At 44.1% G+C, this 27,639-nt stretch overlaps 1 protein-coding gene across 2 annotated transcripts in view; it reads left to right on the forward strand.

Moving 5' to 3' along the window:
* Positions 1–27,639, forward strand: part of SYN3 (synapsin III) — a 411,579-nt gene that overhangs the window by 18,998 nt on the left and 364,942 nt on the right. The window lies entirely within an intron of this gene.

Here is a 27,639-nt window from a genome sequence, read left to right on the forward strand (position 1 = left end):
AAGTCTGTCTGCTCCATCCTGTTCCACCTCCCTCCTTTCCCCACCGTGGTCCCTAAGGTGTCTCCTTGGAACCACTTGGGCTAGGAAGCACAATGTAGGAGCACAATGGGGTTGAATCCGGGCTCCCTTGTTTTCTAGATATTGGGCAAGTCAGTCTTTCTGTGTCTCATTTTCCTTGGGGTTAAATTATGTAAAGCTTCAAAAGAGATTAGAATCTTGAATACTGGCTCTTGTTATTACCACTGGTGTCAACATCCATACCCCTCATTTTATAGGGAAAGAAGCACAGATTTGCCCATGGCTGCAATGGAAGTCAGAGATAGAATTAGGACCAGAACTTGTGGTCTCCAGATCCAGGGCTCCTTCCATTCATTCAGTGAACATTTGCTGGGGACTAACTCAATACCAAGCACCGTGCTTGACCTTAGAAGGGCACATCAGGGCATGGGCTCTGGAGCTAGACTCTAGGTTCCAGTCCCAACTGTGTGATGTTGGTTCAACAATACTTGAGCTCTCTGAAGTTCAGTTTCTTCATCCATATAACTGGGGTAATCATAGTATCAACTTCACAGGGTAGCTGAGAGGATCAAATGAGTTAGTCCAAGAAAAGTACTTAGAATAGCACCTGTCATATATCAACACTTAGTAAATGTTACCCATTTATCATCATCCTCATCATCAAAGGCAAACAATAAGATAGAAAAGGTTCCTGCTATAAGAGGAACTCAGAAAAGCACGATAAAAAAATAGAGAGGTGTAACTTTTACGGCACTCTTTGAGTTTTTTGTGTTGGAGGAACAGAAAGCTTTTCTGAGCATCAAATTTGAGTTGGCTTAGTATTAAAACACCTACAGCTTGAATTTCGATTTGATCCTGTGGCTTTCAAGTCAGTCCAATGTCTACTGGTTTTCCTTCCATGGCAAAGAGCAGGTTATTTTTGTTCACTTGACAAATATTTGTCAAACGTCTGCTATGCTAGCTAGCTAACACGTGGGGAACAAGGATAGAGAAGCAGAGGCTCTGTCCCAAAGAGCTTGTGGTCTAGGAAGGGAGGCAAGATAAGTCTTCACAGAACCTACCACAGGTAGAATCCAGGAAAGAGAGGTCCAAACTTAGTGCTGTGGGCACCAGAGGCCACAACTATTTGAGGGAGTCAGAAGTGACTTCAAGGAGGGGGTGGTATTTGAAATGGATCTTAAAGGATGGATAGTATTTCAACAAGTGGCGATTTCAACAGGAAGAGTGCATGAGACTGAATCAGCATGAGCAAAGGTAAGGAGCCTGGAAGTACAGGGTATGGAGTGATGTGTGAACACATTGTCGTTCCCTGGCCCCAGCCTACTCATCCTCCTAAATTCTCTCTCTCGGTGCAGAGTGCTACCATCTACCTTGCACCTTAGCCAGAAACCTGCATGGTCTCCTGGATACCTCCCTCTCCTTCCACCACTATACCCATTCACCAGGTGCTGTGGACTCCATGTCCCATGTCTCTCTAGTCCACCCACTGTTCTCCGTTCCCATTGCCTAGGTCCTTGGCTGAACCATCATTGGCTCTCATCCAATTTTCCTAATCAACAGCCTCCTAACTTCATCTTTTCATCCACTTCCAATTTATTTTTTGTACTAAAACTGGAGTGATCTTTCTAAAAAAACAAATTAGAGTCTTAAAGTGTTAGCTTTAAAATTCCTTTCTCAAAGATTCTTTATTTGAGCCGTTCCACCCCAGTCTAAATCAGGTAAGCTGGTTATTCCCTTTCATAGCACTTCAACTTTTCCTTCCTAGCCCTTATCTGAGTTTTTAACCACATATTTAGATGTGGTATTATTTGCATGAGGGTAGGGACGTTTGGATCTCACTCTGTTAAATAACACAGAGCCTGGCTTATACTAGAGCAGAAGCAAATATTTGCAGAATGACTAACTGATGGATTCCACAGATTCCAGGCTGCTTGTCAGTTTCCAATGGAGATAAATTGCTCTTTCTTAATCTTCCCTCAAAAATCTGAGTTTTCCATATACCATCTGGTAAATGCTCAGTTGCTAGCTGTCTCATCCCATTTGTGAAACCCCCAGGGGCATTTTTTTTTTTAACATCTTTATTGGAGTATAATTGCTTTACAATGGTGTGTTAGTTTCTGCTTTATAACAAAGTGAATCAGTTATGTATATACATATGTTCCCATATCTCTTCCCTCTTGTGTCTCCCTCCCTCCCACCCTCCCTATCCCACCCCTCTAGGTGGTCACAAAGCATCCAGCTGATCTCCCTGTGTTATGTGGCTGCTTCCCACTAGCTATTTTATGTTTGGTAGTGTATATATGTCCATGCCACTCTCTCACTTTGTCACAGCTTACCCTTTCCCCTCCCCATATCCTCAAGTCCATTCTTCTGGCCCAACTTACGGGTGTAAAAATCTATAAGCAGGAGCATCAGAGAGAATTGCCCTAAGAATAGCTCACCCAGGACACTGGTGACACTCAGCCAGTCTATGAGGGCTACAATCATGCTGGAAAAAGTTGGCTAATTTACAGTCATCTTGATCTCTAGTCATCTCCCTCCATGGCAGCCAGAAGGCAAAATTAGCCAAGAGACCAATTAGCAGGTCATTTGGGCATTTTTCCCTGAAATATAGGCCTCCCTTAACTCATCTTAGAGTCTGAATTGTTTGTCTTTTCCCATCTGGATCGATGGGTGGGTCACATAAGCATAGCACTTAGGAAAATTCTTAGGATGGAAGCCACTTTTTAGTCTGAGCTGGCCTCACACTTTGGAATTCTGTCTCCCAACTAAGGACCAAATTAACCAGATAATTGCACTGTCTGGGTTTTGCTGGACAGAGCAAATGAGTTAGTTGTGGTCAGCCTAGAGGAAGCCTCCGGCACTTCTCTCCACCCTCTTCTCCCCAGTTCAAAAACTGTCTGCCTCAGCTTTTGCAGAGCCAGGAATCAAGAAACCCTGGGGAGGCCAGTCAGGGAAACTGCCTCATGTTGCATCCTATTACCCAGAATGCCCTGCTGGCTCTGCAGGGCCTCACAGCAGTGTCCTAGCAGGGCCTGAGAGGTTCCGGCCAGGGTGGTTGGCATGTCAAGCTCTCCTCTGTTTATACTTGAGGCAAAGGGTCTCTTTCTCCACAGGTGCAAGTCACCCCTCTGTGGGACTCAGCAGTGAGGTTGATGAATGGATTAATATCAAGTAGACTCACAGTTCTGAGACTAGCAGACTAGGGCTTGGTGAGGTAGAGCCTTGGGCTTCATTCTTCTCTAATAAATGCTGAAATTATAATAGTCAGTCTTTCCTCAGTGTTAATGGAGGTACCAAAGCATAAGGAATGGCAGTGCCTTGCTCCAGCAGATGGAAGGAAAGGCTGGAGAAGGTGAAGATCCTTCTCTTCTGAAGCTGGACAAGCCACAGATTTACATAGGAATGCCAGTGGCTCCTTTGGAGTCCTGTCCTTGTGTGATATTGGAGTTGAGATGGGTTTAGGTAGATGCACATGGATCCCAGGGAAGGCTGTTGGTTGAAATCCTGTTCGTCTTCTGCCCTTTATATATTTACTCAACTTAATTGTCTGCTGGGAGCAAAGGTGGAATTTCTCCCTTAAAATAAGTTAAACACTCAGGACTGTGATGTATGTATTTTTCATAGCTACTTCAGCCTACCATCCACAGTTCTTTCTGGGGCAACCTTTCTTAGCATGGACCCTAACTGTAGATATTGTTATAAAGGCCATGTTATATTTCAAGACATAATTGTCGGTGAGATAGAGAAGTGGAAGTTGGATGTTAGTTAATTTGGTTTTGTGAATTGGTAACAGGTTGGACATTACCCCCATTAGGAAATGACTACTTGATAGTAATTCACCTTGAAAGAAATACATCTAATGCTTTACCAAAGAGTTCTGCCCTTGGCTCTGTTCTACAGCTCCTTAACTGTGATTTATCGAATTACTTTGCCAACGACTTGAAGTTAATGGGAGAGAGAGTATGCTGGATTAAATTTGATACGATCAAACTGAATAAGGAGACAATATAAGGTCCTATTCAAAAGCTCAGCTGAAGAGGAGAAGGACTGGGGAGATTTAGCATATTAAAATCTCATGAGAAAAAAAAAGACTTAAAATTTGAGTTGAACAAATTCTTAATATTCGTGAGAAGAAATATTGTGTGGAAATTAAGATTGTGACTCCAGCGTAAGATATACTGGGGATGGAATCTCAGCTCCATATTTTAGCTGGGTTGACCTTTCACTTATAACATCTCTAAGCATCAGCTTCTTCATCTGAAAAATGAGGATAATAATTTGTACCCCCTAATGTGTGGAGTGAGTAAGTCAGTGTAAGTCATATGCTTGGTATAGTTTCTGGTACATATATTAAGAGCTCAGTAACTATAGTTATGGTTGTTACTCCCTCAAAACCTGATGCCACTTCAGGCTGCGTTATCAAAGTACAGCATTTAGCATCCAGGAAGGTGATGGCACACACACATAAACACACAGCACACAAACTCTCTCACACAATATTCTACCCAGACTCCAGTGAGAGATCCAGTTGTACCGTCACACCAGGAGGGAATAGTAGCAGCCTGGAATGCCTTCTTAAGGGAGTGGCTGGAGTGAGAGAAGCAAAGGAGATCAGTGTAAGGAACTGGAGATGCTTAGTCCAGAGAAGAGAGGCCTTTGGTAGGACCCACTGTACTCTGTGCAATTATCCACCACCTGAATGAGTGGTTGAAAAGAGTTAGAGCTACCATATGTTGAGTACTTACAAGATAAGGATAAATGCTTTTTGCTCTTCGTATGGGCACTATAATTGCCTCCATCTTACAGAAACTGAGGCTCAGAGGGAATAAGTGGTTTTCCAAAGGTTGCCTGATTTATAATTGGCAGGAGCTTGTTTTTGAACCCCAGCAGTCTGAATTCAGAGTCCTCCTCTTATCCACTGCATTTTTCTGCTGGTGTTGCAGATACCAAGAACAATAACCAAATGTACTGGTTAAATCACTTTATATGCATAATCTTATTCCAACCTTTCCACAACTCTTTGAGATAGGTACTATGACTCTCCCCATTTGGCAGATGAAGAAACTAAGGCTCAGAAAGGTTAAACATCCTGCTTGAAATGAGTGATGGGGGAGGAATTTGAACCCAGGTTTCATCTGCATGTGTGCTGAACCACCAGCCTATATTATTTCACTGGGATTAGAGTTCCGGCTAATGGTACATCATACAAGAAGATGGATTTCAACTTGGTATAAACAGAAGCTGTTCAGCAGTGCTGAGTAATGATGAATAGACCACATCCCTCTAGTAGGTAGGGAGTCCCTGTGTTTGAAATGCTCTGGCAGAAACTGGTGGTTAATTTGGGAAATATTTCACAGGAAATGTATGTACCTAATCAGATATAACTTTTATTATTTTTTCTTTTATTTATTTTTTTGCATAAAAGTAATATATTCAAATAGTCAAACATTAAAAAGGTAAAAAATGGCATCTGGTGAAAAGTCTACCTTCAACCCTGCCCCCACCAATGTTTCTCTTTGACTAATCATTTAACTATTTATTAGCCAGTTCATTTAACCATTATCACTTGTTCCTTGGTTAACTTTCCAGAGAAATTTTAAATGCAGTAATCAAATACACATACATGTTTATTTTCCTTTGCTTTTCATAGATGGTAGTTGATCAGAAAAACATAAAGCATTGTATTTCAGAGGAGTATTGAATAAGGAAGATTGATTCCAAATGGGTCAAAGGGGGAAATCATATTGCCCAGAGCCACAGCAGTCCCCTACATTCACTGTTGTCACTACCACTGCTGGAACTGCCACTATTGCCAGTGAAGAACATGAGCCTGTACTCCCACTGATGCTGCAGGAATTGTCACCAACCTGCTTTAACTGCTGTTGCTGTTGTGAAGCTTCTGTTGCTACCATAAGAAGTGCAATAGTTACCACCATCTTCCTAATGTCAACTCTTACCTGAATGCCTCCCATTGGTAGAAATAAGCTGGAATTGTGTGTCAAAAGAACCTGGGAAGTGTAGAGTTAGGCCTTCAGCCCCCGTAGTGCAGGAGAGAATGGGATGGGTGTGGGGCTGACGGCAATAGACAGTGAGCGACACAGTCCATCCACACACACCCTTCTATCTAGTATATCTTAGAGTTTATTCCATGAAAGTATGTGCAGAGCTGTCTCACTCTTGTTAATGATTGCCAAGGGTGCTGTCATATGGATATACCACAATTTATTTTCCATAATTTTACTATTATAAACAATGCTAAACCTATTTAATTTGAAGCATCAGTTAGTATAGCCGTAGGACTCCTATCTAGAATAGAAAAACTGGTTATAAAAAGTATTGCAGGGCTTCCCTGGTGGCGTAGTGGTTGAGAGTCTGCCTGCTGATGCAGGGGACACGGGTTCATGCCCCGGTCCGCCACATGCCGCGGCGCGGCTGGGCCTGTGAGCCATGGCCGCTGAGCCTGCACGTCCAGATCCTGTGCTCCGCAGCGGGAGAGACTACAACAGTGAGAGGCCTGCATACCGCAAAAAAAAAAAAAAAAAAAAAAAGTATTGCAGGTAGTGCATGCTATAATGCACCTTGAGGAATGAAGTACTTTCCCCCAGCTGCTGGAATTGATACCAGAAGACAGCCCTCAGCTATCAGCCCTCATTCTGAAATGCCTCACTCAGGTGAAAAGATCTGCCTTCCCCAAGGGCCCATCTCTTGGGACCTCGGCTGGCACAGGGAATAAAGACCTAGCTCCTTTACCCCAATTTGAGACAACTCTGAAGGGCCATCCCAGCTTCAGAGCTCCTGGGGAGTTGGCAGAGACCTCTGCTGAGATGGCAGTGCAGCCCAACTTCTCCCTCTACCCAGTCGTGCTTCCTTCCCTTTTCTTCCCTTCCAGTGGTGGTGATTCCCAGCGCTCCCTAATGAACCTCTCAAAGGCTAATGTTCATTTCAGAGTCTGCCTCTCAAGACATTTACAATTCTGATAGATAGTGACAAATGACCCTCCATAGAGGTTGTGCAGATGATCTATAAGATCCTTTGGCTCTGGATTTCTAGGACTTTACACGACTCATAGGTTCTGGAGACCATCCTGCACAGAATGCTCTCCTGGTTACAGCCCAAGCATTGATGCTGAACTCTGAAGTGCTCCATAATTTGATCTTCTTATTTGACCTCCTTGTGTTTGAAATTCACCAGAGCTTGGTGTTTCTCTGCAGGGCTGAGTCCGGCAGAGCTCTACCTGCTCTGATCTACTAAGCCTGTTTTGTTAACACAATCCTGCAAGATTTATTTGTTTGGCTTGGCTTACCCTGACCTCAGACATTCTGTTTTGTATTATTTTTAAAAGCGTGCAGGTCTCCACGGAGGGTTTTTTCTTTTCAAATGTAAGAACCAGCTGGAGGAATTAAAAAAAAAACAAACAAACAGGTGGGACACTAGGACTTTTAGATGAAACGTAACTCATTAGAGGAGCAAGTGTTTCTCTCCTTAACTGTGGCATTGATTGATGTGGGTTTATCACCATCCTTGGCCTACCTTTAGGCTCACTGACTTAGGAAGGCAATAGGGAAATGGAGAAACAATAATCATGGTGATGGTGGCAAACTTATTGAGCATGGACTGTATGCTAGGGCCCATGTTACATCCTTCCCCTGCATTAATTCATTTAACCTGTACAACATTCCTGTTGCTTAGGAAACTAAGGCTCAGAGAGCTTGAATAAATTGCCCAGGCAGGGTCACACAGCTAATAAGAATGTGGGGAACCGGGGATTTGAACCCAGGTTCAGCCAATTCCAGGGTCCTAGTTCTCAACCAAAGTAGATCTATCAGTGTATGTATGTTCGATCTTGAATTTGCCTTCTTCAAGTTCTTTGCCTTTCTTCTCTTTGCACATCATTCTATCATCCCTTCCTATCTCACCCTACTCTTTTGATCTACTGGATAAATTACAAGTTCTTATGAGATGTTCTTCCAGCAAAAGACTCCTCCTTTCCTGACTAATCCTAATGACTCTGACTCATCATTTGATGTTTCTGGCTTATCGCTGCATAGTTCCCCTGTTAACAAGTCTGTTTGTTCTTTGTTTTCCCCCAGGAGTTAACGTTCACTGTTTGTCTTTAAGTGTAGCTATATATTTTTAGATTACATGAATAGTGTTAATAGCTCAGACTCTGGAGCCAGATCACCTGGGTTTGAATCTCAGCTCTGCTACTTCCTGAGTGACCCTAAGCAAGTAATTTGACTTCTCTGCGCCTCATTTTCCTCATATGTAACATGAAAATAATAATAACAGTAACAACAACAACAATATGTACCTGTAGAGTTGTTGTGAGAATGAAATAAGTTGTCACACGTGAAGAACGCAGAGCAGATCCTGGTACCCAGAAAGTGCCGCATAAGTGTTAGTAGCTATTTTTACAGTCACCTTCACATCATTAATCACGTGTTGCCTGAGTAGTTTCTAGGTGTCAGTCTGTGGGATTATTCAGAAATGGAAAGAATATATTCTGTAAAGAACTTTGCTGCATAGTTGGGGGATGAGACATATAAACAGTTCATGTTTGTATGTGTGTTTTTATTATTGAGATTTTATATATATATATATATATAAAACCAATATTATTTCCCATTGAGACATGGCACTCAGTTGGCACCTGGTGTAAACTTCTAGCTTTTCCTTCATAGCAGGTAGCACAGGTCCTGGTCAAGGTGTTCAGTGAATGTTGAGTGAATGTCTGAGTGATTGGGTGATGTGGTACAGTCATAGAAGGGTGGAGCCAGAAAGGGACTTTGGAGATCATCTAATCCAGAGGTTCAGAGAGGCGAAGTGACTATTCCTAGCACACACATCACATTATTGTTGGAGTGCAAAGCATGGAGAACCCAGGTTTCCATCTCCCATGTCACTGTTTTTCCTACTACATTTCTCCACTTGCCATGCTACCTTTTGTCTTCCCCTTGAAGAAACTATTTGTCCCTTCTGATGTTTTTTTTTTTTTGCGGTACATGGGCCTCTCACTGTTGTAGCCTCTCCCGTTGTGGAGCACAGGCTCTGGACGCACAGGCTCAGCGGCCATGGCTCACGGGCCCAGCCACTCCGTGGCATGTGGGATCCTCCCGGACCGGGGCACGAACCCATGTCCCCTGCATCGGCAGGCGGACTTCCAACCACTGCGCCACCAGGGAAGCCCCCTTCTGATGGTTTTAATACCAGCTGAACTAATCTAATTCTCTAGTCATGAAGTTCATACTTTGCACATTTACCGCAAGAGGCTTTCTTCTTTGAGAGTCGGGGTGGGGGGAGCCCACCCCCACTGATAGCCAATGGCGGGCTCCAAACAGTGCAGTGGTGCGGGGGTGGTGGGGTGGATATTGAGGCCATGGTTAGATGAACCCTGCTGATTCTAAGTGTAACAGGGACTGCTTTGCCAGTTGGATGATCCTTCATGACCCACCTTCCTGGTGTAGCTGTACCTTAACCAGCAATGAGAAGAAAGGAGCAATGGGCATGAGAGTGAGTCCATCTTCTTGCCCTGGGAAGTGCTGCTCGTAGCTCTTTAGCCTCTACCTGCCAAGTTTGGTAATTTACCCTTCCTAACTGCCACCCTACTCCATCAACATCTGCCCTGCCCCCAGTTAGTAGCATAGATAGATGAGACTCCAATGGAAAATAAGGGTTCTGAAGGAGAACTCAATAAGCCCTTTAATTTCTTGAGGGATGTGTAATAAAAAAGTAAACAAAACTTGTCTTAACTGCTCCTTCATTCAAGAAACACTTACTGAGAACCTGCTTTGTATGATCTTAATGACAGAGCCCTCCACTCTCAAAGGGTTCTCCTTCTGGAGGAAAATAGACATTGGGGGCATTGACTATTGTACATTGTGGTGAGGGCTGTCACAGAGTTCCGTGCAAAGCATAGTGGAACACAGAAGAGGGAGGGATTATCAACCTTGCCTTGGGACACTCTTTGGAAAGACTTCACAGAGGCTTGGGGATGAGAATTAGCTCAGGCCAGGAAGGGTGCAGTTGTGCACATCAGGCCTTCCCACTAAAGAGCGTGTTTTAAATCTCAACTTGTCACATGTAGGGGAAATGACCAGAGTATACAAAAGGGTGGTAGGAGATGAACCTGGAAAAGAAGATAGAGAACAGTCTCTATTTGGGGTGGGCTATGTATGGCAAGGCGTGTGACTAGAAATCGTGTCCCAGAGGGAGTGGGGACATATTTATTGAACTTTTTAGGTCATGGCAACATGACATGAAAACGTGATCATGTTTTCATTTTAGGATGCACGTGCTGATAGTGGATTTAGAAGATGGACTGGGTAGGATTGGTGGCATGAGACTGGAGGCAGGGAAACTCAGCTCTGGATTTTGGGTGAAAAAACATCATATCCTGGAATATTATGCTCGGGGAGGAGGCTCATGGAAAGAACTTCATAAAATGCATGTGTTCTTTAGCCCTTTAAGCTTCATTCTCATACCTGTAACTTGTATTTGAGAATAGAAGGGATGACCTGTTTTCCTTATAACAGAGAGGATGGAACCAAACCCACAGGATGTGTTTAAGCTGGCATTGGATGAAAGCAAACCATGGTCAACTGCATCTTATTGACCAGCTTAGCCCCGGCCACTTGCTCTGACCCACTTCACACCCACATTCCGACTTACTCCCAACCAACCTAATCTCTGGCCTTGTGATTCCTTCAACTGCTTATGCTCTCCCTCCTCCACCTCCTTCTGCCCCTCCACACACCACTTTTCCAGCTTTGACCTTCAGCTTTGACCTTCAGCTTTTGCTCAGGCGCTCTTTACATTTGTTGCCAGCTCTGCTGTCATCTCTACTATTTGGGGTCTGGCTCATGCCCTGATGAGAGGAGCCCCCGCTGGGCTCACCCCAGCCCTGTTAGCAGCCCCTGCCCGGATGTGCTTGCACACAGGATTTCGGTCTTTGCATTTCAGTAGGAATCAAGAGTTATTAATTAACCCAGGGGGGAACGTATTATGAAACATCCCAGAAAGCTGGAACAAACCAAAGGGACTTCTGAACTCACAGCAGGGAAAAATGCCTTTTAATTGACTTGGATGACTTCACTGCAAAAATCTGTCTAGCTGTTATGCTAAACTGGAAACTAATCTATTAGATTGTCTAAGGAATCTCCCAGCCCACCCTGACCAGAATCTCTAGAGGTGGGGAGTGTGGCCGACACATAAACAGGATGTATGCTTTGAAATGGCTTCTTTTGGATCATCTCCAGTCTGGCTGCCTTTTCTAGACCCTGGGAAGGAAAGGAGAGGCTGGTATCTTAGAATGAGTTTATATGTTCTACAGTGTGTATCTTTAACATCACATAGAAGCTTTCCTAAGGCACTGCTTCCTTTAGAGTAAAATTCAGCCTAAGCTGAACCTGCCCTGGACCACTTCTCTTAGGGAGTTTAGAGGGTGACATAAGGTAATTTCCACAGATGGTGGTGTCATGTATGTGACAGCTGTGCAGCCTGGGCTCGGAAGGGATTAGTGAAAATAACCAGTGTCTAATCATGTGCTTACTAAATGCCAGGCACACGCTGAGCACTTCCTGCAGATTAGTTTATTTATCCTCGTAACTACCCTATGAAGAGTAGATGCTGCAAGTTCCCCCATTCTCCAGATGAGGAAACTAAGGCTAAGAGAGGTTGTGTGGCTTACTCAAGGCCACACAGCTTATAAGTGGCAGAGCTGGAATTCACAGTTTGACTCCAGATGCTGTTTTACCTGGGAAGGTGTATCCTGGAGAAGTAAAACCTGAAAAGGACGTGATGAATTTCCTCTTCTGTGTAAGCGCTGGCTTGTGCATTAGACTTGCTCTGTGGGACCCAAGGTTGGCCTACATGGTCCTCTGTGAGTTAGCTCCTGCCTACCTTACCTCAAGGTTTAGCTCAGGCATTATTTCTATTCTGCTTCCCCTGAGCTGCTTGTGTCCAAGCAGGACAAGGTGCCTCTAAACCGTGCTCTCACATACCTCATGCATATTTCTACCATCACACTTACCAGATTGCTTTGAAATTACTCTTTCACCTGCCTGCCACTCCCTCTGGACTCTGGGCTTATAGAGAACGTGGACAGTATCTTTGTTCAACCTACAAGTATTTACGGAGTGCCTACTATGTGGTAAGTGCTAGGGCTGAAATGGCAATTAAAAACAGATGTAGTCTCTACCTGATAGAGCTTAAAATCTAATGAGAGGGACAGATATTAATCACATAATTGATTTCTCTCTCTCTCTCTGTCACTCACACACACACACACACACACGCACACACACCATAATTACAAACTGATTAGGAGCCATGAATAAAAGATACACAGTGTTATGGTAGCATGATACTACTGGGCACTTAATTTAGGTACTTAGTAGGTGCTTCGAGTACCCAGATACACAATCTGTGCTCAATAAATATTTGTGTAACTTTTCTGAAGTAGGGGAAAATGAAAAAGCTACAGAGAAAATATCGGATCTACTATAAGAACTTCCCAGGAAACAGAGTCACCCAAATATTCTTTTATGTGGTAAATGACACAGGTAAAGCACTAATCTGACAGCAACGATACAGGTAAAGCAATGCTTGACATTAGGTTTACACAACATGTCAGCCACTGTCTGAGTTTCCTGTATACATTTAATCCTCACCACGACCCCACCAAGGAAATACTGATGGAACTGAGGCTCGAGAGGTTAAGTGTCCTGCCCAAGGCCACCCAGTGGTCGGTGGAAGAGCTGAGATGTAGGTGCTCCAGAAGCCCTGGCGCCCATAAAACTGACCCTGCATCTTATTGCCTGTCTCGATCTTCTCTAGAACTGTGGCTAATCACCTGGTGTTCCTTGCCCAAGGTCACGGTGCTGGTTACAGTAGAGCCAAACTTGTCTCCTTCTTGCCAAGTCAGGCTTTGGGAATTCTCAGGGCAAGAACTTGGCAATGATAAGAGGGCAGTGCCAAATTGGAAGTGGAACTGAGTCCCATTAAGGGACATCGAGTTGCATTTTGGGGGTTCTGCGTGCATGTTAAAGCGAAGAAGAAAAATTATTATTGAAAGGCAGTTATGTGCCCTTCGTGGCTCTAATGTTTCACACACATATTTAGTCCTATTATTGTTCAGATGACGAAATTGAGGCTGGGAGGGGTAAAGTAGGTATTTGTGGGGTTAGAGACAGAATTGTGATTGGAACCTGTGTCTGCCTGTTTCCAAAGTCCAGTTCCCTTGACTCACCTGGTGCCCAGCCAGACCTAGAAAAAAGGCTTGCTTCCTTCAGCTTACAGCACTTTTTCAGATTGATTTTCTCAGAGACCACAGGCAGCCCATCTGGATTTTCTGACCTCCCTTTACCTGTGTTTCTGGAACTTACTTTGCTCCCTCAGGTTTCCTTCATGAGCTTCTGGGTGGGTTCTCACCCTGTTTGAGATGGAACCAGACCAGATGACCTCTCCATCCACCCCACCTCAGGGCCTACATTCTGTCCAGACAGGGAGGAGACAAGCAGCCCTCCCCTCTGGCTGCCAGGAAAAGCAGGGGAAACGAGGGGCTGAACCTCCTGTGGCTGGGCCAGCCAAGTGCCAGGAGCCCCCAACTCTGCATGCATTGGACAGACGAGGTTTTGATCATTCGCCTCACTTGGCTTATTCTTATACAACTGCGTTGTTCTCTCTCTGACTCCCTTTGCTCTCCATGGCCCCGGCTCCTCGATGTCTATGGGATGAAGGCCAAAGTCTCTAGGCAGCACCAAAGCCCTCCCTAACCAGGCACCAGCATGGTGTCCTCACCACCTCTCTTCCTCTCTCTGCTCAGTGGTGCCTCCAAGGGTCTTTGGAGGAGCTAACACTTAATTCAGATGGTCTCTTATTTATAGTGGCTTTCTCCTTTCTGCATCTTTGTTTCTAAAAACGTTTCTATGAATATCTATCTGTCCATTCTTCCATCCATCCATATACCTGTTTGTCCAGTTACCCATCTCTCTAACACCTAACTCTCTTCCCACTCTTTTTTTTTTAGGAGGGGTCCTCTAATCAGTCTAGAGCCATGCTTCTTTCCCCTAAATACCTTCACAAAATTTAGTATTTCATAATACTAATAATAGTGATAATAATAAATAACTCCCAAATATTAAGCACTTGCTACACACACTTACACACACACACACCTGATGCTCTACCAAGATTTTAGTATATATAACCTTACTTTAACCTCACAGTGACCTTTGGAGTTGTCTATTACTGTTAAAGAAGAAATTAAGGTTCAGAGAAATCCAGCAAGGCAGCTTAAAATGGGCAGAGCCAGGATTTGAACTCTTGGCTCCCAAGCAGCCCATACTCTATAAAACACATTCTCCTGACTCCCACTGCTAACTCACCCCTCATTCTGGGATCCGCATCTGCTACCCCTACCACCCTTCTGTGTGGCTTCTGGTTTCTTCTAATCCTCACTTTAATTGCTCTTTGCATGTATTTATTGGGAAATGGCATTAAGAATCTGAAAGTAAACAAGCTCGTTTCACTAGTTCTTATTACCACTCTATAGTGTTTTACTTGTGTGGAGGAAAATCTTTTGTTGCTTCGGAAGAAAGATATTTCAGGACAGTTTGATGTGATGGACAGAGCTGTGCCTTGGATAAGAAGAGCAAGGGATCAAATCCTGGCACCACCTCTTATTATCTATGGGACTTTGGGCATGTGACACAATGTTCTCAGCTTCAGTTTCTTTATTTGCAAAATGAAGATAGTAATAGCAGTACTACTGTGTTCAGCACATTGTAGGAATTTGGTTCATTTTAGTTAAATCAGCGAGGACCTTGGATCTGGGTTGACTCATTTGTTAAGGAGGAACTGGCAGATGCACGGAGTGTTTTCTACCTGCTAGTCCTCCCCTCCAGCCACGATAGACACCACTGCTGAGCAGCCGCATTATTCTCCACACAGCAGGTAGCAAGATGAAACTCACTGGGCGACCCCAAAGGAGCTTCCAGTTCTCACATTCTGTGGGTTTGACATGAGCTTACTTAAAAAGGATGGTAAATTATGGATAAGGTGGTTGGATCCCGCCATATGAGCTGAGTTGGTAAATATATGGTGGGGATGAAACCAAGACCCACTGACAACAGAATGCTGAATTCTATTCTGGCAATTTCTGGAGTTGTCCACTAGAGCAGTTGTTTTCCAGTCATGTCCTTAGAGCCCTGCTGTTCCACAGGGGTACCTAGGGTTGCAAACTGTTGATCATCTTCGGAAGAAGGGGGAGGGGAGAGAAAGAAGGAGGAGGAGGAGGAAGAGGGGAAAGAAGAAGAGGAGGAGGGAGAGGTGGAGAGGAGAAAAAGAAGAGGGGAGAGAGCTTAACTCATCCCTTCTGTATCAGTAATTCTCAACCAGGGTTGATTTTGCCCCTGGGGGCCATTTAGCAATGCCTGGAAACCTTTCTGGTTGTCACAACGGGGATGCTACTGACATCTGTGAGTAGAGGACAGGGATGCTGCTAAACATCTTACAGTACACAAATCAGCCTTCCATAGCAATGAATAAATTATCCAGCTCAAAAGTCAATGTGCCAAGCTTGGGCAACCATGTTCTAGACTGAAACAGCTCCAAGAGTATACCTTTTGCGCAGGTAACCTAAAAACAGGAGGTGGTACTTCAGTTTATGATGATGTGGGCTTCCCAGACCACTCCAAAGAAACTTCACCTTCACTCTCCCTTTCAGTCATCACAGTTGCCTCGGGACAGAGACAGGGCAGGGACCTTCTTTTTTATTCTTACAGACAAAGATGCCAAGGCAGAGGTTTCTCTGATTGCCCCAAGATCCCATAGCAAGGAGGTTCTGAATGGAATAGGAACCTCATGCTCAGTGATCTTTCCAACACAGCCCACCTCAGTAAGTGACTGTGCACCCAGCAGCCCAGCGGAGGCCCAGAGTCAGCTGAAACCCTGAAGGGCTGGACCAAACCTACTGTTGGAAAGTTGCCTGGGGTTTGTCTTAGTTGAGTATGGTAAGACATGCAGACACGGAAATGACTGTCATGAAGGAAGAAGTGTATTATATTCATAGTACCCTAAAGCAGAGGGCACAGCCTGCCACGATGTGGGGGCCGCAGGGGAGGCACCGTAGCTAGTCAGGCAGCAGAGGGAGCAAGGGGAAATGTGAGCAAGAGCCTTTATTGTGGTTTTGCGGAAAGGAAGGGGCAAGGCATGGCAAGCAGGTTCAGGGTTGGCTACTTTGAATAATTTTAGCAGGCTCTGGGGTGTAGGGACTGTCCCTGGTTTTCTGGTACCTGGCTACGGGGCGTTAGGGGACAGGGGGATAGTGGCCCAGAGTGAGAGCCTGGTGGTGGAGGTTGCAGTGTGGGCTCTGGACTGGTTGTCTTCCATTTGACAGGCACTGTCTATGGCAAGTCTCTTACTCTCTCTAGGTTCTGGCTAACTCTATGAGAGGCAGTCCATCCAGGGTCAGTGAAGCCCCAAAATGTCAAAGCATCAATACAGAAAAGAAGACTTGGTTAATACACCTATCTAACTCCATAGCCTCACCACACTGCTGCTTTTTAACAGTCTTTTAAAACAGAACTCTTTTGTTTCTAACTAAATCTTATGTGAAACCCAATATTTAAGCAAATTGAAAAATAAAAATTACTGCTCTGTTTGATGCAGAGCTTGGAAGGCCCTGAACCTTTGAACCTCCCTCCAGGAAGTGTCCAAGGCCCCTCCAAAGACAGCCTCTTCAGAAGTAACTCTCTCACTACCTCCATCCTGCTTGTCCCCTTGCCTTGGGTCCAGCCACGGGGTTGGAAGAAGCCTAGGGGAATAGTTACGGGCAGGGATCCTGGAGCCGGATCACTTGGGTTTGCATCCTTGATCTGTCACCTCCCAGCTGTGTGACCTTGGGGAATTATATTTAGTCTCATTGTGCCTTAGTGCTCTCAGCTATAAATTAGGCATAATGATAATAGGACCTACTTTATGAGGTTACTGTCAGAATTGAGTTAACACATGCAAAACCCTTAGAACAGTACCTGGCATATAGTAAGTGCTTAACAAACTATTATAAATTGTAATCCTAATATAAATATAATTAATGATATTGGATTATAAATATGCTATATTATAATTATTGTATTGCTGCCGGAACTACCAAGACAACACATACAATTACCAGTCCTATTACTACTAGTCGTGCTCTTAGTACTATCACTACTTTTGTCTCTACCTCTTCAAAGACTACAACCACTGTTTTTCCTACCTTTGCTTCTATTGCTGCTGTTTCTACCATTGTTCCTACTGGGATAACCATTGCCCCCACTGCCGCTGGTCATTGCTACCACCAAGTGAAAATAATGTCAGTTGGGTCCTTAGAGTCAAAGCAGGTGTGAAGGAGCAGAAAATGATAGGAGCCCTCACTGCTGGGCCACCATGGACACGTTCATGCTGTTGCTCTTGTATCCTCTTCGCACTTCCCTTGCTCCAGGTTTAGGGGAGGTTAGTTATAAAGTCCCAGGCATGCGGGGCCGTTGTTGATGAGCTTGTGCAGTGGTTCTACATTTGTGATGTGGTTTCTCTTAGCCTGCAGGGTCAGAAATGACCCATTATATCTCTTTGTGGCACTGGACATGCAAGTGCCATCGTGACTCAAGAGTGTCATCGGTTCAGCAGCTCAGAGGAGCTGTTTGCTGTCTGGAATGTGGACAGAGAAAAACCTCCTTGCCTTGCTTCTCTACATGGGAGTGCATTGACTGCAGGGGCCTCTTCTTCCCTGGCTCTGCCCCTTGCAATCCCCATTTGGGGATTAGGTTCATGCTGGCTTTGGCTGTATCTGGGTCATGCTGTCTTGGAACTACTGTGGCCCCTTGGGAAGAAAATGAGCATCTGAGAAAGGAGGACTCAGCCTTTAGAAACGTCTCTATTGAGGAAAAGGAATCGGGGAAACAGCCCACTGCAAGGAAGAAAATGGCCTTGGGTTCCCCTTTCCCAAGCCCAGCCTTAATTTGGAGATATTTCACTGTGGACTTTTGAAGGGGTGACTGTTTCATACCAAGCTGCCTTAAATGCTTGGAGCAAAAGCCTATGGGGACTTGCAAATCAACCCCAGGAAGAGAAATTAGTTGTGTCTTGTCTCAGAACTCCCAAAGCCTGCTCCAAAATAAACACATAAGCTGTGCCGGCAGGGAAAGCCTGGCCCTTTTTTCTTCTTCATTTTAGGAACTCCATGTGTGCATTATTTTAAATAGGCGCCAGCACACGAGGCCCTTTTAACAAGATTAAAAACAGATGGGGCCTTAGGCTGTTCAGTAGCTCTCAGAAACTGACATGGGAAGTGCTAAGCCATCTCGTGTCCAGGCGATGTTCATTTTCTTCTGGAAGCACAAGTGTGGCCAGGCCTCTCATTCCCAGGGAGCAGGACTCTGCTTCCTGCATCAGGTGTGTCTGCCAGGGGAAGGAAAGATCTCCTTTCACTGCATTTACCCGTGTTTGCATTTACTTAACCCTTTGGCAGCCTGGGAGAAAAACGTATTGTGCTAGCCTTGGAGGCTCCATGCTTCTGGAGCTGGAAGCATCAGGTTTTAACTTCCTTATTATAAATGGGATTATGACCCTTCATAGCTCATGGCTCTCCAAAGGCTCCCAATCTCGCTCTGAGTAATAGCCAGAGTCCTTCCCATGACTATAGGCCCTTCATGGTTAGACTTCCCTGACTTTCTTCCTGCCTTTGTCTTTCTTGCTTACTCTGATCCAGCCACACTGGCCTTCTTGCACTGTTCCTTAAGATCAAGCAACGGAAAACAAGTCTTGACGAGGATGTGGAGAAATTGGAACCCTTGTACATTGCTGGTAGGATTGTAAAATAATATAGCTGCTGTAGAAAACAGTATGGTGGTTCCTCGAAAAGTTAAACAGAATTACCATATGACCCAGCAATCGTACTTCTGGGTATATGCCCCAAAGAATTGAAAGCAGGGACTCAAACATGTTTGTAAATCCATGTTCATGGCAGCATTATTCACAAGAGCCAAGAGGTAGAAGTAACCCAAGTGTTCACTGGCAAATGAATGGGTAAACAAAATGTGATATATCCATACAGTGGAATATTATTCAGCCTTTAAGAGGAAGGAAATTCTGACATATGCTACAACATGGACAAACATTGAAAACATTATTCTAAATAAAATAAGCCAGACATAAAAGGACAAATATTGTGATCCCACAATATATGAGGTACCTCAAATAGTCAAATTCATAGAGACAGAAAGTACAATAGTGGTTACCAGGGGCTCTGGAAGATGAGGAGTTAATATTTCATGGACACAAAGGTTTTGTTGTGGATGAAGGAAACGTTCTGTGAATGGATGGTGGTGGTGGTTGCACAACAGTGTGAATGTATTTAATGACACTGATTTATACACTTAAAAACAGTTAAAATGGTAAGTTTTATGTTAAGGGTATTTTACCACAATGAAGACAAACTTTAAAAAACTCAAGCAAGCACACCCTGCCTCAGGGCTTTTCTCTTTGCCTGGAACCCTCTTTCCCGATGTATCTGCATGGCTCATTCAGGTTCTTTGCACAAATATCTCCTTCTCAGAGGTGCTTGGCCACCCTGTCTGACATGTCACACCCCCCCCATGCACACTTCTCAGTCACTCTGTGTCATGTCACCTGCTTAATTTTTCTTCACAGCATTTAGCACTCTGAGTGCTAACCCCGCAGGTCTTTCCAAAGTGTCCAGCACCAAGCCCAAGCTGCTGGAGGGCAGCAGGGCCTCCATGTCTGGGGTTCAAATCCAGCCATATTTCCTGAGGCCTAAGCAGAGGGAGTGGCCAGTCCTCATCTTGGTGCAGGGCTTTACCCTGGTCCCCTGGATGTGCAGACTGGATTGAGTGGAGGGAAGCGGGGAGGGGAGACAGCTGGGAGGCAGCCCTGGGGAGAGGAGGTGAGGCCCATGCTGTGGGTTGCAGCAGGTAGAAAAGGAAGGTTGAATGCTTTTTTCCTTCCTACAGTGCTGAAAATGGTGTTGGATGTGTACAATGAAAACTAAATAAAGGAAAGCATGTTAAGGTAGGCTAGAGTATTTGTTTTTGTCATCACATTACAAGTTTCAATTTGGAAAAAAAAATCTACAGAAATTAAATTACATCAGTGTTATTTAAACTCCTTCAGGATCTCCCCTCCTACGGTGGTACAGGGTCATGCCTGCTGCATATCTAGCCTCATCCCACCCCAAACAACTCCTCCCAAAACTCCTGCCCCACAGTCACCTTCTCACCTTCAGTCTCGCAGCCACCTGTGAAACAACTGCCAAACATGGACTCTGCTTCTGCACCCCAATCTGCAACCCATCCATCATCCATCTGGAGAACTGTGGGGAGACTTTCACACCTGCTTTGTTTAATCCTATAAACAAACATACTTTTCTGATCATTCAGCAGAATGGTGTTTAAACCTATGGAACCCAGCTCAACAATGAGAAGTAGATGTCAAGGGGACATGACCCATCATCCTTTTCTGTGTAGCTAAGCCGTGGTCTTAAAATCTCTGAACATTTGCCCGATCTGTCATCGATAGCAAAAATTTGTTGCAGGTGGCAAAATTTGTTCCTAGGTCTCTCAACCTTATAAAAGCTCTAGAGATGAGAAGAGATGAGGCTCTGGTTGTGCCACCACTCTGTCCCCCCTTAAAGCTTCTTCCTCCTCCTCACACTCCTCCTCCTCCCCTCCTCCCCCTTCCCCCTTCTTCCCCCTTACCCTCTCTCTCCATTTTTCTCCCCCTCCCCCCCTCCTCCCTCTCCCTGTCTCCTTCAGTGAACACTCTTTCTATCCTCAGGACATTATCAAAAGCTCTCGCTACCCTTGAAGTTTTCCCTGGCAGAGGGAAAATGACAATGGATGTTTTACTTTGATTCTCAGGTGCTGTTGCTTCTCGGGAATATGAACAGCAAGGAGTGGCTGTCCAGGCAGAATTAGGGCTTGCCTGGGTCCTCTGGCCGCCAGCCAGTAGAACCCTACCTTAACCCCTAACAAATGTACATCTAGGCTTTGGAGAACAAAACTTGGCCATTAAGAAATTCCTTAAAAATCAGGATGACACAACTACTGGTGCTTTTTCTCAAACTCTACTCCTTGACTTCTTGCATTACCAAACGTGATGATGATGATAATGATGATGAAGATGATGAATTGTTACGTTCACTGACATTGGTAGAGATGATGTTCGTGATGGTGTTAACATCTTAGTGTCTCATGCAGAATAAAATCCTTACCACGATCTGTTCCATCGTCCCCTCTCTGACCTTGTCTCCTTCCACTCATGCCCTCACTAGCCCTGTTCCAGGCAGGGCTTCCTTGCTGTTCCTTGAACTCTGCACATTTGTTCCGGCCTCAGGGCCTTTGTGCTTGCTGTTCTCTCTGCCTAGAAAACCACCGTCCTTACTGGTATGGTTTCCCTCATTTTGCTCATATCACTGACCAAGTGCCACTTTTCCTGACCGCCTTCTATTTTTCTTCTCCTGACACATCATTTATTGTTAATGGTCTATCTCACCCCATTAGATACAAGTTCTGTGATAACAGGGCTTTTTGTCTGGTACTTTCACTGCTGTGTCATCAGAGAAAGTAACAGACACAGTAGTTACTCAAAAATAAGTTGTTAAATGAATGAAGTAATGGATGACATGAGTTCAAGTTCCAGCTCTCTTGCTCAGTAGCTTTGTGATCTTGGCCAAGTCATTTGCTCTCTGTTTCTCAGTTTTCTCATCTGCTAATGGGAATGCTAATGCCTACCCTCGTATCAAGAGGTCATTGTAATGATCGAATTAAAGAATATAACCGTCATAGCTAACATTGATTACTCACTTATTTTCACTTAGGCACCTTGCTAAGGGCTCCTAAATGGATTAATTCATCTAATGCTCACTACTGCCCTAGGAAGGTACCATTCTTAGCCTTGTTTACAGATGAGGGACTGAGGCATAGAAAGGCTAACTTGTCTAAAGTTGCACAGCAAGTTAGGGGTAAAGCTCAGATTCAGACTCATGGGGTTCAGTTCTAAAAACCATTATATACCAAACACTTCGTAAACTGCAAATCAGTGCTGTTGATTTTTTAAAAAATAATGTGGTAAACTCCAACTAATTTTGGATATTTCATTACTTGAACATTTAAGAATGTAGGTTTTATCATTTTATTTTTCTACCTTTTTATGTATATTTTGACATGTTTTTACGTTTTTTCTCTCCCTTCCCTGCCTTCTCCACACACACACACACACACACACACACACACACAGTGGAATATTATGATTTTCTGATGAGCAGAGGTGCCTTTGCATCTTCCTGTGTAGCTGGGGGTTTGGCATGGGAGGCGGGCAGTACTGCCAGGCAGCACTCGCTGACCCAGTGACCAAGACCTTCGCTGAGATGCCCAGCGCTGCTTCTGCACAAGATTTCCTCCCCTGGAAGTGTCTACTCAATGAGTCTGCAGACTTTCAAAGTCTGCAGGGTGAGTCTGTACTGGTGGAAAGGAGCTCAGCCCCGAGATGCCAGCCAGGGAAGTCACTGAGCCCATCAGGCCCTCGGAGCTGAAAATACGGCCTCTGCTGGGAAACCGACAGGAAGCAGTTCTTGGTGAGAGCAGGCCTTGGACCGCCTGGCAAGTACTTGCCATCAACAGGGCAGTTAGAAGAAGCAGAGTGGCGAAGGAGGGGCCTGTAGGCTTCCCTAGCAGACACTGCATACTGACGTGGAAAAGACACTGGAAGATGTAAAAATGAGAGCTCTGCGATTTAGGACATGAGTCACCCCGAATAAGCGACTTAGTACAGTGTGAAGGGTGTCAGCCTGGGTTTGGATCTCGAGCTGCAACTTTGGACAAAGTCACTCTGCTTCCCTGGGCCTCACCTTTGGCATCTGCAAAATGAGCATCTGTTCATTCAGTGATATTTACAGAGCACCTGTTCTCTTTCCCCAGACAATGGTTTAGGTGCTGGGATAGAGCTCTGAGCAAAACAGACAAAATCCCTGCCCCCTGGAGCTTCTGTTCTAGTGAGAGAGATGGACAATTACGTATTTAATTGGGATGGACGGAAATATTTATGTCAGAGGGCGATGAATGCTGTGGGGGAAGATTAAGCAAGAAAACTGAGCTTGGAGCACAGCAGATGCTTTGTGGGGAGGTGTCACTGTGGGCGCCAGGGAGCAGAGGTGTGCTGGAGTTGCTCAGTGTGTTTGACAATGGAAAGGAGGCCAGCGTGGAAATGACAGAGTGAGTTCGAACTGGGGAGGACAGGGGATGGTGGGAGGCAGTGTCATGTAGGATCTCACAACCTGTGTAAAGCTTAGGTTTTTTGTATTTAGTACTGTTTTATTATTGCTGCTGTTTATGCTTTTAACGATTCTCTTAGATTCTGTGAGACTCTGAAAGAACTTAAGAAGTGAAGAAGATTACAGTACATGCAGAATGCTGATTTTTTAAAAAGGGATTTGTTAATAACACAGTTTCCTTCCCAAGAGTAAACATAACAGTCTGTTAGGGATTAGGGTGGAATTTTGATGAAAACTTGCTAGAGGACTTGAGAATGCCCTAATCCTACCTTGACAATCACCACCACCAGCCCTTTTCCAGGTTCCTAAGGCAGACAAAAACACAAGGAGGAAGAGCAAATAAGAGTTGAAATACCACCAAGTGTTAGCTGGCCTAGGCCCACCCCCCCACCCCCCCCCACCCCGTGCAGGGGCACCTGCTGAAGCTGGCCTGAATCACCTCCAGACCAAAGCAGTGCAGCTTCTTACCTGTCTTTAAAGCCCAAATCCCATTCATGGACATCACTTACTACATATGTATTACTAGATAGTTCCAAGGTACAACGAACACAATTATAAAAAGAAAGAGCAGGACAGCTGGGTCTCTTTGGAATCAGAGTTCACTGCTGCCAACTCATGGGAGAGAGTGGCTGAAAGAGAGATGGATGCTGAGGTTGGCCTCTGAGGAGTTGCAAAGCAGGAGAGAGGACGTTATCATGATGACCACCCAGATCAGCAGGCACTCAGCTACAGAGAATCAGAGTGTGGAAGCCGGAATCACACACGATTGCCTGGCTTTTCAACCCAGCAATGACCCTGTCCACTGTTTAATGCAGCATTGTGATGTCCTGAGCACTAGATTAACAGTTCCTTTTTATGAGGTGTAGTGAGAAAGGTTAGCGAATAGGGCAGAGGGTGAGAAGTTGTCCTAGCATTAGGACAGGTACTGGAGGCTGCCCACCTTCTGCTATCAGCTCAGTATCTGTGTATCTCTTGTCTCTCTTTCCTCTCCTGCAAATTACAGAGGGTGTCTAAGGCCATGGAAAGGGGCACACTCTAAGGGCTTTAGGGTACAGTCTGGACCAGATAGGTCTTCACTAACTAACAGGAATTTCCAGTATATTATCAGCCACCCTTGGATTCCAGAACAATCTGTCTGCCAGCATCTTGTCTTTCTCAGGAACTCTGGACAACAGCTCTTTTGTCAAAATCCTCCCTCCTTCAGTCAGGCTTCATGGTCAAGGCTGATAGCTGCTACCTCCACATTCCCACACATTTTTGGTTTCTTGTGTACATTCCAGTCACTCATCCAATTCCAAGTCCCAATTTCAGTTTCTTTCCCATTGATCTGTGGGCCTAATAGCATCCTTCAACTTATTATAATAATGATGATTGCAATCACCATTTTCTACTCTGTCAACAACATCATTATCATCGCAAATGCAATTATTGGTAACTAAACATGAATACCCCTTGCTTTCAGTAATATTATCTGCTTGGCATCACATACTTGCCAGGTGCCAGTTTCAGAGAGAATCAGTGAAAGACCTTACAGGAAACTGAATGCGTTCCATCTTTTTATTTTTTTTATTTTTTTTTATTTTTATTTTTTTATCATCTTTATTGGGGTATAATTGCTTTACAATGGTGTGTTAGTCTCTGCCCTATAACAAAGTGAATCAGCCATACATATACATATGATCCCACACGTCTTCCCTCTTGCGTCTCCCTCCCTCCCACTCTCCCCATCCCACCCCTCCAGGCTGTCCCAAAGCCCCGAGCTAATATCCCTGTGCCTTGCTGCTGCTTCCCCCTAGCTATCTACCTTACTACGTTTGTTAGTGTGTACATGTCCATGACTCTCTCTCGCCCTGTCAAAACTCACCCTTCCCCCTCCCCATATCCTCAAGTCCGTTCTCCAATAGGTCTGCATCTTTATTCCTGTCTTACCCCTAGGTTCTTCTTGACATTTTTTTCCCTTAAATTCCATATATATGTGTTAGCATACGGTATTTGTCTTTTTCTTTCTGACTTACTTCACTCTGTATGACAGACTCTAGGTCTATCCATCTCATTACAAATAACTCAATTTCATTTCTTTTTAAGGCTGAGTAATATTCCATTGTGTATATGTGCCACATCTCCTTTATCCATTCGTCCGATGATGGGCGCTTAGGTTGTTTCCATCTCCGGGCTATTGTAAATAGAGCTGCAATGAACATTTTGGTACATGACTCTTTTTGAATTATGGTTTTCTCAGGGTATATGCCCAGTAGTAGGATTGCTGGGTCATATGGTAATTCTATTTGTAGTTTTTTAAGGAACCTCCATACTGTTCTCCATAGTGGCTGAACCAATTCATATTCCCACCAGCAGTGCAAGAGTGTCCCCTTTTCTCCACACCCTCTCCAGCATTTATTGTTTCTAGATTTTTTGATGATGGCCATTCTGACTGGTGTGAGATGATATCTCATTGTAGTTTTGATTGGCATTTCTCTAATGATTAATGATGTTGAGCATTCTTTCATGTGTTTGTTGGCATTCTGTATATCTTCTTTGGAGAAATGTCTGTTTAGGTCTTCTGCCCATTTTTGGATGGGGTTGTTTGTTTTTTTGTTATTGAGCTGCATGAGCTGCTTGTAAATTTTGGAGATTAATCCTTTGTCAGTTGCTTCATTTGCAAATGTTTTCTCCCATTCTGAGGGTTGTCTTTTGGTCTTGATTATGGTTTCCTTTGCTGTGCAAAAGCTTTGAAGTTTCATTAGGTCCCATTTGTTTATTTTTGTTTTTATTTCCATTACTCTAGGAGGTGGGTCAGAAAGGATCTTTGTGTGATTTATGTCATAGAGTGTTCTTCCTATGTTTTCCTCTAAGAGTTTGATAGTTTCTGGCCTTACATTTAGGTCTTTAATCCATTTTGAGCTTATTTTTGTGTATGGTGTTAGGGAGTGGTCTAATCTCATACTTTTACATGTACCTGTCCAGTTTTCCCAGCACCATTTATTGAAGAGGCTGTCCTTTCTCCACTGTACATTCCTGCCTCCTTTATCAAAGATAAGGTGTCCATATGTGTGTGGGTTTATCTCTGGGCTTTCTATCCTGTTCCACTGATCTATCTTTCTGTTTTTGTGCCAGTACCATACTGTCTTGATTATTGTAGATTTGTAGTATAGTCGGAAGTCAGGGAACCTGATTCCTCCAGCTCCGTTTTTCTTTCTCAAGATTGCTTTGGCTATTCGGGGTCTTTTGTGTTTCCATACAAATTGTGAAATTTTTTGTTCTAGTTCTGTGAAAAATGCCAGTGGTGGTTTGATAGGGATTGCATTGAATCTGTAGATTGCTTTGGGTAGTAGAGTCATTTTCACAATGTTGATTCTTCCCATCCAAGAACATGGTATATCTCTCCATCTATTTGTATCATCTTTAATTTCTTTCATCAGTGTCTTATAATTTTCTGCATACAGGTCTTTTGTCTCCTTAGGTAGGTTTATTCCTAGATATTTTATTCTTTTTGTTGCAATGGTAAATGGGAGTGTTTTCTTGATTTCACTTTCAGATTTTTCATCATTAGTATATAGGAATGCCAGAGATTTCTGTGCATTAATTTTGTATCCTGCTACTTTACCAAATTCATTGATTAGCTCTAGTAGTTTTCTGGTAGCATCTTTAGGATTCTCTATGTATAGTATCATGTCATCTGCAAACAGTGACTTCTTCTTTTCCGATTTGGATTCCTTTTATTTCCTTTTCTTCTCTGATTGCTGTGGCTAAAACTTCCAAAACTATGTTGAATAAGAGTGGTGAGAGTGGGCAACCTTGTCGAATGCATTCCATCTTGTTTGTGTGTGTGTGTGTGTGTGCACTCGTAGGTGTGTGTGCACGTCTTTTCTTGGAACTGGACATGTGTTTAATTATAAACAGGTGCTTATATTTCCTTCTGATGTACGGTGCTGTAGAAGAGATTTTGTTAATGGATATGATTCCAACCATATCTAGCACTGATAATAGAGCCTGGAACTTAGAAAGTACTATGTAAATATTTGTGGTTAAATATCTACCGCTCCCCTACTCTGCATACCTTAGTGTTTCCCAGTGGTCTCCCAAAGATGACTACACCCTAATCCCTGGAACCTATGAAAATGATACTCCAAAGGGAGTTGAAGATGTGATTACAATTAAGGACTTAAGATAGGAAGAGTATCTCTGATTATCCAAGTGGGCCAGTCTAACCACAGAAGCCCTTAAAAATGGAGAACTTTCTCTGGCTAGAGAGGGAGATATGGCAGAAGGGAAGTCAGAAAATTTTGGAGAAT

Source organism: Phocoena phocoena, chromosome 11, assembly GCF_963924675.1.
Source record: "Phocoena phocoena chromosome 11, mPhoPho1.1, whole genome shotgun sequence".
NCBI lineage: Eukaryota > Metazoa > Chordata > Mammalia > Artiodactyla > Phocoenidae > Phocoena > Phocoena phocoena.